General features: G+C 30.9%; 1 protein-coding gene across 1 annotated transcript in view; it reads right to left on the bottom strand.

Moving 5' to 3' along the window:
• Window positions 1–15,798, bottom strand: part of LOC129754913 (leucine-rich repeat-containing protein let-4) — an 85,992-nt gene extending 70,194 nt beyond the window's left edge. The window contains exon 1 of the mRNA XM_055751178.1: window positions 15,351–15,798. The gene's annotated coding sequence lies outside the window, so the exon portion shown is untranslated. The remainder of the gene's footprint in view (window positions 1–15,350) is intronic.
• Window positions 15,799–16,039: the final 241 nt, after the last annotated feature.

The raw sequence follows: 16,039 nt of genomic DNA, 5'->3' as shown, positions 1-16,039 counted from the left end.
TATTGCAGTTTTATTGAAGAACCAAATTTCAAACGAAATTCTAAAATATGGATCAGATTCTTGCGCAAAATTCAAATCTCGTACTAATAATTTTTAAAATTTGATTTATTTTTACCAGTAAGCGATTTTATTTAATATATACAAGAATTGGTAGATTTAGCATATTTGATTTGAAAATATATTTTTTAAGACATAAAAAGATTTATTCTATGCTCAAATCAAAATAAGTAAATCGTTCAGATTCTTGAGAAAACTAAATTAATTCTACCATCGATGAAATAAGTTCCTAACTTGATACTTAATCTAAGCTTACCAGATTGCCCGATTTTCTCCGGGTTTGCCCGGATTTTGATAAAATATATAAGAGAAGTCTGCTCCGGCCCGGATGCTCGTTTTTTATTGAATAAAACACGGATTTATTCACTTTATTTGCCAACATTTAAGAAAAAAAAAACAATTTTTTGAGCAAGTTTTATGAAAATAATTATAAAAAGGTATTTTGGAAGCCTTAAATACGATTTAAAATGTGTTGTTAAGTTCTTATGATTTTTTTTTTTATTTTTGTAGAGAAATTTCTTGGTTTGACCGAATTTGCCCGGATATTGCACGAATTTTTAGTCAAATAGCCCGGATTTGTCCGACCCGGATACGTGTAGTTAAAAATTATGGCAACCTTAAGCTAATCATTATATAAATTTGGAAACGTTTTTTCAAAAGTTACTAAGTATGTTTGAGCGAAAAAATATCACAAGAAAAAATCAGTCATCAAGTCACCAGCGGTTCTTCCTACGTCCCTGCTTGTATCAATCATAAAAACGTTGTGTAGGTATCGAGCAGATTCCGGAGCGTGTTCATTTGCATATGCAATATTGCATCATTCTAATTTTAATGAAACAATCTTCTCATTTTGTCGTTGCCTTTTGTCTTTGAGAGAAATAAAATACTTGAGAAAATTCCCGAATCTGTGATCAAGATTTAAACTAATGATAATAATCTTCTATTAGATGATCCGAGTCTTTCATCAGAAGATCAAAATTAATCTGAGGCTTTCATCGAGATACGCATCAAGTATTATCCGAGTCTTTCATTGGTTTATGTATAAAAAAACAATTCGAGTCTCTCATCGGAATAACAGAAGAAGTTCGAGTCTTTTATCGAAGAAACATAATAATCAGAAACATTCATCGGAATATTGAAAGGGATCCGAGTCTTTCATCGGAAAATTTATGCACCAAATATTATCCAAGACTTTCATTGGTATTTGAATCATAAATTATCCCAGTTTTTCATTGGACTAACAGGAGTAGTTCGAGTCTTTCATCGAAAAAACATAAATGATCCGAATCTTTCATCGGAATATCGAAAAGGATTTGAGTCTTCAGTCGGAATTCCAAAACTAATCCGAGTCTTTCATCGGAATGTCCAATCATCATGATGGAAAAATGGAAATTTATTGCATGATTTTATTACTTTTCACAAAAAAAAACTTGTTGTTCAATTACCAATTTTCCGATTTTTTTTCACTTCTGAGTACGCGACCGTTAAACTCAAGATTCGTGAAAAGACTGACGCTTTCGTTTGATTGCTGATATTCCATCGTAAATGTGTTTTAGTGACACAAAAATAATCAAGTCTAGTTAAATTCGAAACAGCTACATAAATCCGCCAAATTATACCCAGTTTCTGTCAAATACGAAGTATTTATCAGAAAGGCAGCAGAAATTAAATAAGAAGGCCACAGAAGATGCTTCTTATAACAAAATTTAAAAAGAGAAATTTTTTCAATAATATATTTTTGGAATTGTTCAAACTTTTTAACGAAGTGAATTTCAATATCATTTAAATAATTTTAATATCCAATATGAAGGGTTTGAAATGTATGGCTCTATAATTTCCTGAAAATTCAGTATATCTTGGAAATTTCTCCCAAAAGGTCCTTTCCCCTAAAAACTTCCCAAAAATATTCTAAACAAAATAAATTCTTCATTTCAAAATTAGTGCTGCAATTCAAGAAAACGTCCGTTTCTGGATCACTGTAATGCATAATCACTACATTACATGATGAATAATTCATCATGTACACTGTTTCCTACTCTCGGCACTACATGGAAACTGTAAGTCGTCCTTCTTAGTAGTAGGGCTGCATTATTTATGCCACTTGAAGGAAACTTGCAGTCCAGAAATGTTGAATTGAGTTCACCTGCTGATGACCTCACTTGGCTTGCTCGCTACTTTGTACTTTTTTTTTGTTTCTGTGTATTTTTTTTTACTTTTCTACCCATCAATCAGCCAAGCCGTCGTCATCGTGGCAAATTGTAGACCAAGAAAAAGCGCACAACTTTCTTGACCTACTCCCAGGAACATGAAACGTGGGTATAAACAACTGAATCAACAGACTTGGCTGGATTATTTGAGGAACAAATGGTTATAAACGGGCTTGGTTATGAAACTCAGAGAGAATATTAGAGCTGGCTAAAAAAAATACAAGTCTATTTGACATAGTCATGATTGATTTCAACAGTGTATTTTTAATATCTCTGTATTTTTTTTTTTTTTTTTGGGAAAAATAAAACTTATTTATATAAGGTTCTTCAGTTAAGAAAAATTCTAAACGGCTTAGAGAAACATTCACAAATCAAATTTTGAATAATTAATTGATAAAATTTAAATTATGAAACCAGGTATTTTATTTTTCTAGGTTTCAGCTCTCAATTGGATGCTAATGATTGCTATTTTCTAATGTACCGTCAACTGGGGCAACATGCAACAATTTTCAACTTAAATGGCTTCTAAAAAACTTATGTTCACAATTAATCCTACCCCTTATGCATCAAAAGTTTTAAGGATGCTGGGGTATCAAATTGGCGTAGTTAGAAAAATTATAGGTTTCTTCAATTATTTTTAATTTTCTAAAAACATGCGATTTTCACCCTCCTTAGAAAATGGGGTAACTTGCAAAAAACTTTGTTTTTAATGAAAAATCTTATGAACACGTACAAAAGTTTATAGTTTTTAATATATTAGCGATGCCTTAAAGATTATTACGCATGACAACACCAATTGCAGTAGTTTTTGGGTCTGTAATAACTAATTTTCACATTTTTTTCTGAAAATGAATATGCTGCATACATTTAGGGGTTAAATAATACTACGAAAAATTCTAAATGCTGAAATCATTAAAATAAATGTTTGGATGGATGAAATTTCAATGTTTACAAACGCGTGATGCAAAACATTCATATCCCAACACATGGAAACAAGATTCACAAGGTATTTCTTTGATCTGCATTTTGTTGCATTTAACCCCAGACACCTAACGGAATTTTAAAAATATTTATTTAAAAAAAAATTTACACCAACAATGTTGGTATAACATGAGGAAACCAGTAAAAAGTTTGTAGGTAATATTATCAAGCCAATCTGTCATACTGGGTAAAGTTTTTTTCGGCATCAAAAAATGTTAAAATTTGTACATTTATTGCTCGATTTTTCAAATTTTACATAAAAATGAAAAACTTAAGAAAACTAGCTTAAAATGCGAGAAATTATGTCATCATCATTTTGTGATCATTAAAAGATAACTTTATAACAATACATTAAATTAAAAATTGATTTAATGTAGGGTTATATAAATGTTGCATCGAACCACGCTGTTGCATGATGCCCCGTTTGACGGTATTGATTATAATTACATCAACATAGCTGAAATTTATATAAAAACACTTAAAATTGGAAGATGAAAGAGTGTCCTCAAAAAATGGTTCTATGGAGGTTTCATATTCATGAGGCACGCCATAATTATCGATTAAAATAGAATAAGTTCAATTTGTACAAAACCGTAATTATAAAGTTAAAAAATCACCACTCCCATGAGACGCATGAGGGCATCAACAAGTATTTATTCAGACCAAACAACACCTGATCCGTCTTAAATCTTCAATGGGCTGTGGGTGGCTCAACAACAGATCTGATTTTAAAAACGAAACCAAAAACAATCCTACCTTCCATAGAAGTGACGAAGGCGATTATTGATTTTCTGGTGCAAAGTTTTCCGTCGCCAATCGATACGTGTGATAGGGGAGAATAAATTCATGATCCTTTTTATAGACGGAAAAATTTCGAGAACGGATATTTGATTTATCTTTGGCCTCGAGTGTTATTCAAAACATTCGGTTCTTGCAGTTTTGAGTGGCAATAAAAAAACGTGAACTATTTTTTCGTTGGGTGCTTCTGGAAACAAAACTTAAAAAAATTTTGTCTACAAAATTACTTTGAAAGAAGTTGTTATAAACTACATAAAAAGGCTTAATGTGAATATGAATATCATTCTAAATCAGCGATGAGCAATCCGCGGCCCTCGGCCCGCATGTTGCCCGCGAGACCTTTTTTTTCAAATTTTTGTGCCTTTATTTCTTCTACAATGGATTGATAGGAAAATTTATATGACTTGATCAAGTATGCATTTGTCTGCATTTTTCCATCAATCATTCCAATTGTCAACCTTTTTTCTAGCATTTTAAGCATTAATTATGTTCTGTTCAAGGCAAAAATGCAATATAGTTTTTTGTCATAACACAATATTGGTTTTTTTCATTCAAGATTCATTTTTCATAATTATTTAACTCCTACCACTTCGAAAAGCAAAATGCATTGAAGAGAGGAAGAGCAGCTAAAAATCGAACACATGATCAAAGGAATTTCGAATTTCGTTAGTAAAGTTATTATTTTTGTTTCAAGCAAAAATTAAGTTGTATGATAAAAAATATGTTCAGCAGATAATTTTTTTTCAAATTATTCTATTCATGGTTTTTGAATATATATTTTCCACACTTTTAATTATCACTGTGCTAAGCTCCAGAAGATTTATTAATGAAAATGATGACGAATAGTACCATCGGTTTTAACAAGAATGCTGTAAAAACTAATGTTCATGAAGAACTACTTTTTGAAACTTGAGAGAATTAAAAAATATCATAGAATTAGTGATGTACCTTTTCAATATCAGTTATTTAAAAAGTTGTGTTGAATTTCTGATGTTGAACACGTGAATTCGGTTTAACTTTCCTTGGCGAAAACTAATCTAAAAAAGGAAATCTGCTAATACAAAAAAAAAGTTATTTCAAGTGTGGCCCGCCGACAAGATTTCTAATTTAAATTGGCCCCTTGGTTCAAAAGGTTGCTAACCCCTGGTCTAAATTGTTGATTTGAATTAAAAATTTTAGCATCGTACGATACATATCCAAATTAAAAAGAAAATGTATCATTAAGTACCTATTCGTGATTTTATTTTACTTATTCTCAGTTCCGATCGATTGAACAGAATAGAAAATCTAAAGTTTTAATTCTTGGCTGTTCACTTTTTTTCATCACGAAAATTTTCCATCGAATTCTGTTTATTTAACTCTCAATTCAGTTTTGGTATCCGGTTAATTTTTTTTTCTCTAGATAATCACAGAACTCCCAAATTTGAGTTTTATCCTGAATTTAATCTTTGTTCTATGGGCTGATTGAAGTTTTTGATGAGTTCCAATATTATGAATTACTTATGGTCCAGCTAACTAATTTTCTGTTTTAATGGACAGTAAATTTTGATTTAAGTTTTGAAAAAAAAAAATCAAATTTTCAATGTTTTTTTATAGCAGTCCATAATTTCGATAATTTAAAATTTACTCTCCGTCTTAAAGTTGAGCCCAGTCAGTGGCGGCTACACTTAAGCATTTTGAAAACCATTTGTGATGCTTGTATTGAAAAAAAAATGGTTCTGAAAGATATTGACGTCATTATTTTGAAGCTTCTGTAAAATTCTTCCTATCACCTCTAGTGTTGGTTAAATAACGCTTGAAAATTATAAATCTTATCAGTTTTGAGCTTAATGAACCATCATCAACTGATTTTGATTCAATTTGTTATCCTCTAAAAAAAATTCAAGAAAGAGATCTTGCCTTGAAAATTCTAGTTTTCGAGTTTCAGAGCTTTAACGCTTTGATAGAATCGGAATGACACAATTAGTAGGAAATTTATTTAAAAAAAAACCTTACTTTATGCGCATGCACAGAAGTTGACAAATTCAGGCCCGGATAAGGTCAGGCCCGTACGAAAGACTCGTCTTTATAGCACCATTTTCTTACTCCTGATCATCACACAAACTCTAGCAATAATAAATTTTACTCATAAAATGAATCGAAAATTTCTGAACAATGCAGAATGATACAAAACAATTCTATTCTCGGTAAATCAATTATAATTTATTCAAAATGATGGTACTTATGCTGAACTTTAAATTTAATTGGAAATAAATTCTAAGCAGTCAATTTCTCAAATTTGAAATAAATATTCTCGAACCACCAGAAAAAGTAAGCGAATCAAACATTTTTTTAAGCTTCGGATATAAAAGTTAATGCACAGAAAAAGAATACATTAAATATAACCGTAGTAATGATTGTAATTTATGATTGTAATTTATGATTGTAATTTATGATTTATCTTAATTTACATTTCTTTTCTTGATAAAACGTACTGTATAAAAAACCGCTTACGTATCATAAATTTGAAATGTAAATTCTGGATTGTGAAAAAAATCCATTTTGAACAAAAGAGAATTTATTCAATAGTTGATGATTGAATTTAATCTGATAAAGAGAAGAAAATGCTTTGATTTATTTCAAGAGCGTCAGTGATCAAAGTCAAAGACAAAAACTTTTTCCATATTAAAATTCTTTCAGTTATCAAAATAATAGACTGAAAAACTTCATTTTTGAAGTTCATAATAATGACTTTATATAATCTTTATACAACATGTTCAATTATACTGACAAAGTACAGTTTAAGATATGGGTGATCTCGTGAATGATCAATAAGAAACTGTTAAATAAATATGAAAAATAATCTATTCCTAGTTTTGCTGTAAATATTAAAAGCACAAATCAAGTTAACATTGCGCATTGCAATTATATTTAACGTTGCTACTCCGAGACGTTTTTCGAACTTTCTAAAGATTAATTGAAAATCAGGATCGATCCAAAAAAAACATTATTAAATCATGTTTTTTAAATCGACCATGATGATCGATCATCGCGAATGAAAAAAATAAATCGTTTATAAATCACAGGTTTTATAGTTAAAAATTTCACGCTATGAATATTATGTCACATTCAATTGAAATATTGGGTCTTTGAAAGGACAGAAGGACGAAACTATGTTTTTCTTATATTACAATTTAGTTTCATGGAAGCCTTTTATTATTGTTCTGGAACCGAAAAATAATGAACAAAAAAAAACAAATAAAAACTTTATTAAAATATTTAATTAAGCTTAAATAATTTGACTTAAAAATACGGTAAATTTATTTGAAAACTCAAAAAAAAAGATAAGTTTTTTAACATTAAAATTAAGGATTTTTTTTCAATAAACTTTTCATACTATTTTAAAAATTTATATATAGATTTTAAGTAATAATTCAAAGGGACAGGATTTGGTGCCTTTAATTTAGTGCGTCATTTGGTAGATTTTTGGAAACCTGCAAAATGATTAGATTTTTGCTTTGAAAATATCTAAAATTCACTTAGGTTCTTTAAAAAATGATCTAAAACTCATATTTTTTAATGTTATATTTTTGTTTTAAATTTATGTAAAAATTTGCTTTAAAATATTTTCAAAAGTAATTTTTAAAACGAAACCTGATGGAAATATTGCATATTTTCTAAGGCACCCAAATAAGTTAAACTTAGCATTCAAATTCTTTGCACCTTGGAAGCTTGGTGTAATTTATCAACACGTTTATGAATGTGATATTGAACATGAAGAAGATCAAGAAACATAAAAAAGCGAGGTGCTCTACTACACATAAAAAACTTTATATTCTTTATCTTATCTTGATGATTTTACCTATTATCAAAATTGTTTTTCTCATATCATATTTTACATACTGGATCTAGCTTGGAATTTTTTTATTTCGGTTCCCATCATCATTAGAAAATAGAAATGTGAAGATGTTTCGAAATCGTTATCTTAATTTAAGTTTGCTTTAAATTCCAAATTTTATCCATGATTTTTTAAACTCAACGAATGTAAACAAAATAGAAACCAGACTCTTTTTTTTCATTCTGATTCGTAGTTCTTGAACTTAATTTTAATGCACAGTTAAATAATAATAAACCTTCAAAATAGCGAATCAGAATTGAAAACTCAGAACTAGTCTAATCTTACGATATTTATATTTTTATTAAGATTTTCATGACGAAATAAAACAAAAAAAAGAAGAATGAACTCAAATTGAATCCTAAAACATCCGAATTAAAATACTAAATAAACAAATTTAAGTTCTTGGCTCATGTTGAATGTCTGATCTGGAATCTAGGTTCAGAAATCTTTTATGTTTGTATATTTCAGATATCGAATTGAAACTCGGGAACAGATCTATAATACAAACACAAATTTAGAATTCAGGTTCAGAATTCAGATACAAAAAAAGTTTCAAAACTCAGATTCAGCTCATAAACTAGTAAATATTATCAAGATAACTATTATGTTGAGGAACTCAAATTGGAAGAGATCGCAGTCTGGCACTTTTAATTGTTATGTCAACTTCAAATGTTCAAATTTGCAACCAAAGTCAGTCAGTAATCAATTTTTTTCTTATCTTTGGAATAATCAGTATTGCAGTTTTATCAAGAGCCAAACTTCAAACTAAACCAAAAATTAAGATCGAGATTAAAAGAATCAGGTTTCAACCCCAAAATATCAATCAATTAGTTGATTGATTAGTTGATAGATCTAGCTTTTTAAATTAGTCATAGAATAAGTTTTTTTTTAAATAGTTGAAGGCTTTCTTATGTCAACCTACAATATATTTGAATCAAATAAGCTAAATGAAACAAATTTTCGAGCGAATTTTAAAATTTTAACCATCGATAGAAGTAAGTTTCCTAATTTTTTACAAATGATTTTTATAAAGATTAAGCTTACTATTTATGAGAGTAAGAATGTATTTTCATAAATTTCATTTTAATACATAAAACACTTAATGTTAAAGAACTTCAAAATAGATAAGTTGAAAGTTTAAAGAAATATTTCTATTATATATATTGTTTAAACGCACGGTTTGAGCAAACATACCACGTAAAAAATTGGTCAGCATAACCCGCCCACATGTAGCCGTTCTTCCTACGGCCCTGAAGCTTATTGCTTACGTTCGATCAAAAAAGTATGAAGAAAAAATTACAGAAATCTAAAGTTGTTAGAATGGTTTTAGCATTTTTAAGATGCTAGCCATCTATATGTGTGTGTTCGTTAAAAAAAAACAATCTGATCAGAGAATTGAATTCTGATTCAGAAACTGTTTAGGGTTATCGAAATTTCACGGATTTATTTGGATTTTTTTTTGCCCTACAGTTGTTATCCAAAACATTGTATGTATTAAAGTTTTCAATATTGCGATCCTTATTCAATCCTCTTCATTGTCCGTTTTTGGTTTTGGTTGATTACTATTAACTTTTCCTACCGAGCATTTTTTATTTATCTTCATAAGTTATGGAATTTCAACCCCTATTCTTAACTACTTATTTTTTCAAATGTTTTTTTTTTCAATCTTAAATCGAAAAACATTTTTCCAATTTTTGAAAATGATTTTCAAATTTTTTTCCATATTCAACTGTTGATTCTTGTCTAACGAAGCATTTTTAGAATTTTTTTCAATGCTTCTTATTCTGCGAAAATTTTGTAAGTGTAAATTAAAAATAAAATTAAAAAATTGATCACAAAATGCTGAGTTCAGAATTCAAATCATTTGTGAACATCTCAAGATGAAGTAAGACATGCACGTTCACTTTATTTATTTTACAATATCGGAATCAAACATGCCGTTGCGTTTGAAATTCCTTGAAATGTGAATCTTTCCTCTTCTGCTTTGATAAAATGATACCTACACATGATGCTCGGTAAACATGGCGTCTCCTGCTCATGGCATCTGTAAAAAGCTATGGTTGAAAGATACAAAACACGTTAGAGGTCACATTTCCCTGCAGCCACAACTTGACGGTTTTGAAGGCCGTCTGTCGGTTTCGTCTTGTTTCTTGCTTTCCGATAGCAGTTATGGAAGATTTTGCTTTAACTACAAGGGGGAAGGAAAAATAAAACTCTTTGCTACAAGAGTGTAAATGAAGACTGATTCCTTTTATATGTTTTAACATTTTACCAATAGATATTCTTGATTCTTTTGTTGTGAATAATAATAACTATCACAAAAAAGAAAAACAAACCAATCAAACTCATGACGTAAAGTGAAAAAAATCACTCGGCTTCACAATTTTCCATTAGAAAGTATATTACAAAACAACAGCTGAATCTAAATATGCACAAAGGTGTCGTCAAAAGAAATTGATCCAACAGCGGTATCGATTTGAGGCAATTGGGAATGGCATTGAATGGATAAAAATAGATAGTAGATTCTATTTGAAACCAGTTCGTTTGAATTTTTTGATTTTATCCATTGTATTTAGTTGAATTAAAAATAGTATGAAGTTATTTTTAGCAACAAAAACCTGTTAAATAATGTATTGGCATCTGTACAAAATTGGCCTCAAATGAGTGAAGCCGATTTTTCACGTATAAATAATCGATAAACTTTTATGTTTTAATTCTGAGCTTAGAGGCTTTCAGTTGAGCCAACCTCAAGTCGAGCTCGTAAGTGAATAATTGAGAATGAGCTGCCATAATTTTAGCACCATCTCGTCCGCGTATGGAAATCCGTTTCTTCCACACCATTCAGAATTACAAATTCATGCTAGCAAATACTTCGGTGTAAGCTACACAACCGCTAATGATATATTGCAGCCTAGCTTAATAAACCAAAAAATCACGCAACTACTTGGGTACCTTCCCTAATCGTTTCGTGTTAAAACGGCCCTTATGTTTGTAGGCAGTTGATAAACACCAAGCGTGATTCATGGAATGGATGTTTTCGTTACAAAGCCCATTCATGATAGTTACCTGCTTTACTGTTCATACTGCAAAGGTTGTCCATGAAAGAAAGGCTAAGCGGAAAAAGGTGGCTCCAGAGAGTAATTGGGGTAGGTGAATATTCTTCCTACCCCTGCTACAACTACTTCGTCGGGTCTCTTTTATTTATATGCTTTATTTTTCGTTAATGGTCATTTAGTTGGAATTTGTTTTGATTATTTGGCTAGTTAACAGACAAGTCAACTTAGTTGATTGATTAAAGCTAATCAATCAGAGCTGTTTGCAGGTTTTTCATGAAAATGATAAAAAAAATATATACATTGAATTTTCCATTTCTTCTGGGTGTAATGTACCCTAACCAATCAAATATTTTCAATCACTTAAATTTTTCATAAAATCAAATCCTTCTATTTTTTTGTCTTTTTTTTACTTCAAACTCAATATTAATGACTGAAAATGTAAACATTTTCGAACACAAAAACAAACTAATTATGAAGTGTTATAGTTTCAAATAAATTTCCAAATAATACTTAAAAATTAACCAATCTGATGCCTGGATACCTCACAAAACAAATTTTAACAAACATTGGAAATGTGTCACGTCATGATGAATGGCAATACAGTAAACATGAAGACTGATACTGAAATGCTCATTGCAAAACTACTTTAGCGTTCAAAAAAGAATGAAACTGCGTGAAGCAGCCTCCTGTCGTCCAACTTTGACAAGCTGCGATTTCTCTTTCTATTGATATTTTCTCTTGAAATATTCACACAATCTCATTCAGCTATGCAACTGACGCTCCAGTAAACCATAACCGGATCAAAATTACAGATTTTTGTTCATTATTATTAAGATTAAGACACTTGTAGCTGGAATAAGAGCTTTAATTTTTTAAGAAATTTCTAAACTGTTCCGCAGTATTTGCACGTGATAAATAACCAATTTTATTTGTGGACATCAGAAGCTTTCTTCTACGCAGGCAACATGGCTATATGAAGACAGTATACTGAACTCATATGAAGTTCTTTACACATTAAAAATGTTTTGTATTCTCTGGAATAGCATTTGAAAAAAAAATCGAATCAAAGAGGCCACCCGAGAATGAAATTTTAGTAAAAGGATAAAGTACTTGTATTTATATTGAAATATCTCGGACTGCATATCATTGATTTTTGATAATTTAAACTTCATTTTTGCGTAGGATCAACAGTATTGTGGATATTAATGAAGTTGTGATAGAAAATATTATTTAAAAAATGCACTTTGGAATAGAAAATTATGTTTTTTCGATGCCGCATTTTAAAAATCTGATTGTCTATGGACCTCAAATTTCAATTCAAAACAAAGATTTCAAGTGGTTATATATTAAAATTGGTTGAAAATTGAAAAAGTTATGGTAACCTTACTGAAACAGTAATATTTGCATTTTTGAATAATTTAACGAACCGCAGTGTACAAATCTTAGTATAGGAAGAATAAAACATGATAAACCTTTCCAGCTCCAAGCTAAAATTGATCATTCGCTAACTAGAAGATTATAGCCAAATTTCAGCAAGATCAACAAGAACATGGGGAGGGGATGCCTTGAGTTTCAAGCGTGATTAGGATTTCAAGGTAATTTGCTCAAGAGGAAGAAAAATACTGGGTTTTCATTGATATCTTTTTCCTTCGCTGGCCGATTGATTCTCATGAATAGTTTTCTTTAAGTCTTAATTGAGACAAATGTTCTACCAGAAGACTGTATTACAAAGGGACTTGAAACAAAAAAGTATGTTGGCCGCAAATTGTCGTCTAACGCGCAATGAGTACATTCTACGCATTGTGTTTTAGGCGACAATTTGCGGCCAGAATACAATCTTTGTGTCGCAATAACTTTGTGTCCAAAACCTTAAAAGTTTTTTGAAATTACTGTCAAAATAACTGGCAACTATGTAGAAATTAAACAAAAACATTGTTATATGTGTGACACATGACAGGACTGAGAGGTTTTGGCGAGCAAGTTTTTTCTAATATTTGAGCTCGACCAATATGTACAATATGTATATTGTACATGCATAAAAACCATTGAAAACATAGATTTGTTTTACATTAGTTATTCATTTTAAAAGTTTCTTTACATTAACAGTTTCGTGTTTCAAATATCAACTTTTAAAATGAGTTCTAAATCTTTAAAATTGTTAGCTAAATCTGTGTTCTACAGCCCTGAGAAATAAAATAGGCAGCTTGAAGGTTCTAATAAATAGACTCAACGAAAATCAGCAATATACAAAATTAAAAAAAAACTCTCAAAATTTCCAAATATATTCAAATGCTACAACCACAAGGCAAAGTATAATAGTCGTAAAAATAAAAGTCGGATATTAAGATGTTGAAGTTCACGAATGATTTACCCATTTGCTGTACTTACATGCTCAATCGATATAGCAAGAGAAGAAATTAATGTTGTTGGAACAAAAATGTTTAAAATAAGGTTACTAGATATTTTTCAGCCCGTATCTGGGCCGGACAAGCCTGGCAATATTTTTTAAAAACCTGGCAAAACCCGGGCAGTTCATTTCTAAGTTGACGACCATAAATCTGGGCAATATCCGGGCAAATTTTGTTAACACCCAGAAATTACTCAAAAAAAATCAAAATAAAAGAATTGGAAAAAATAGTTATTTCATCAAAATTTAAAAACATATTTTAAATCATATTTTAGGCTTCGAAAAATCCTTTCATGATTATTTTTGCAAAATCTGATAAAAATATTGTTTTGGTGACTAAAAAAAAATTTACAATATAATTTATTTTTTTTATTTTCCAAATAAAGTGAAAAAATCCGGGCAAAATCCAGGCATTTATCAATGAAATCTGGGCAACCGGGCCGGGCCGGACAGTTCCCAAATTTTGTATCAAATATCCAGGCAAACCCAGATAAAACAGGGCCATCTTGCAACCTTAGTTTAAATCAAGGAAATTTAGACCAGAATTTTTCATCTCGCGAGGTATTGCATGAAAAGTCACCCAGCAGTGATGTCAATGTTGTTGTTGTTGTTGTTGTCGGTTATCCAACATGGGTGCCCGGATTCACCGCAGTTTCTGTCTGAGTGCATGTGAGCTCATATGCATTCTTTAGATTATTAAGTTCGACAAATCTTCAATGCAATTTGGAAAAATGAGTCAATCAGAAGGGCTAGTTTACTTACAGGTGTTTCGGCATCCGTGTATATACCTGACCAGCTGGCAACTGATTGAACATTCTTATTATATAGTCAGTTATATGAGGAAACACATCTTATCTATCGGCAACTTATGGGATTAACCTAAAAGTTTTCTTGCCGATACCTGGAATCGAACTCAGTACGCCTGGCATACCAAAACCAGACTCGCACCAGCCTATCCACCAGACCACATCGGCGCTATAAGGCACCCAGCAGTGATGTCAATTGAATTTATTGTTTTTCACTGTCAATGTTTGTGCTGGTAATTTTAATCTTAAGTTGTCCGCATTAATTAAGTCTGTGACGCTACGTCTAAGACGGTGTATATCTGTTTTTATAAAAAGCAACTGAGAATCAAATTATTTGAACCTAACAATTGATGATGCAATAAGTTTCAACGATGTGCTCTGGAACAAAAGTGTAAATTGAGTTGAGTTAAAATTCTAAATATGAGCGTATTTTACATTTCTTTTTTAATAATTTTAAATTATCACACTTTTTAAGGACATTTTATTGCTAATAAACTTTTATAAGTGCTTTAATTATAACTCACATCAAACTTCAAAAAAACTAGGTAGAAAAAAATGTTACCTAGAAAATTTTAAATTAGCTTCTCATTGAGTAAATATTGCTTCATTGACCCATGGGCTCTGAAACGAACAGCTTTTCATTTTGTTCTTCTTCCGTCTCGTTTTATGCCTTCAAGAGGTTATAGGTGGGTATTTTTTCCACCCAACTACCCTCCTCATGGTTGTTCAACGTTTACATTTTCGATCCACTCGACTGATTAGTGGATTGCATTATAATGCACGTAAATTGATGCCAGGGCATAATTTGCAGAAACCCTGCACGAAAAGGCTTTTTCCATTAAATTTCTTCTCTTTTCCTCTTCTGCTTTAATTTGTTTTATGGTAATTTCCTAAGTCAACAATCGATGGCATGGATACCTACTGGTAGAGTTCATTCGTAGTTTGCGTGTTGATGTTTTACTTGAAAATAATGCAGTCCACTTTTCTAAAGTGCCACCTAATCGATTATCACGAACATTTATAAATTATATAAAAAAGAATTTTGAATCATAAAGATGAACTTTCCGTCTGTTCAGAGTGAAAATACCATTTGCAAACTAAACTTTGATACATATTTTATGTAACACATAAACTTGCAAATCGAAACTTCTCTTCACTTACCAATATACAAAGGGAATCTTGAACATATATCTCGATCCCATATCCCTATTTCATCATCGAGTTCCGCCAGAAGGTGCCCAAACAGACGTCAATATATATCGTTGGCTTCGACGTTTTCTTTCTGGATACACACACACACACTTTCAAATCCCCCACTATTTGCCTGGAATATTTATAGCAACAGAACCACCACCCTTTTCTTTTTCTTTTGAGCGAAAACTTCCACTCGAGCTTTTCCTTTTGGAATTTTAGATGACCCACTCACATTCACCGAAACACCCAATCACAGAACTTCCCTATTTTCTGCTTCTTCTTCTTCTTTCCGCTTCTCACAGCTTTTATCACCAGGAAGAGGGTAATCCGAAAACGAACGACCCCGGACACAGAATTTTACGAAAAGTGTGAATTATCAGCTGCTGAGAATTCGCTACGAATTCACATTCACGGGATCACTTTTTCTCGGAGGATGGATACAACAATCTGTTAAAAAATAGAGAATAAAATATGGTTACAGTTGGATGAGGAATTTAGAAATCAAGAAACATTTGTAGTACCGAATGAAATTCAGTCAAGGGAATTTGTTCTGTAAAAAAGTTAAAAAATCTGAAAAGATTTGAATAACCTGCGAGTATTTGTGTCGTGATTCAACGATTTTTTACGAATCTCATTTCAGACATTCATTCAGAGAC

This window comes from Uranotaenia lowii, chromosome 3 (genome assembly GCF_029784155.1).
Source record: "Uranotaenia lowii strain MFRU-FL chromosome 3, ASM2978415v1, whole genome shotgun sequence".
Taxonomy (NCBI): Eukaryota; Metazoa; Arthropoda; class Insecta; order Diptera; family Culicidae; genus Uranotaenia; species Uranotaenia lowii.
Note: the sequence above shows the minus strand (reverse complement) of the source record. Positions and strands in the feature narration are given on the sequence as shown.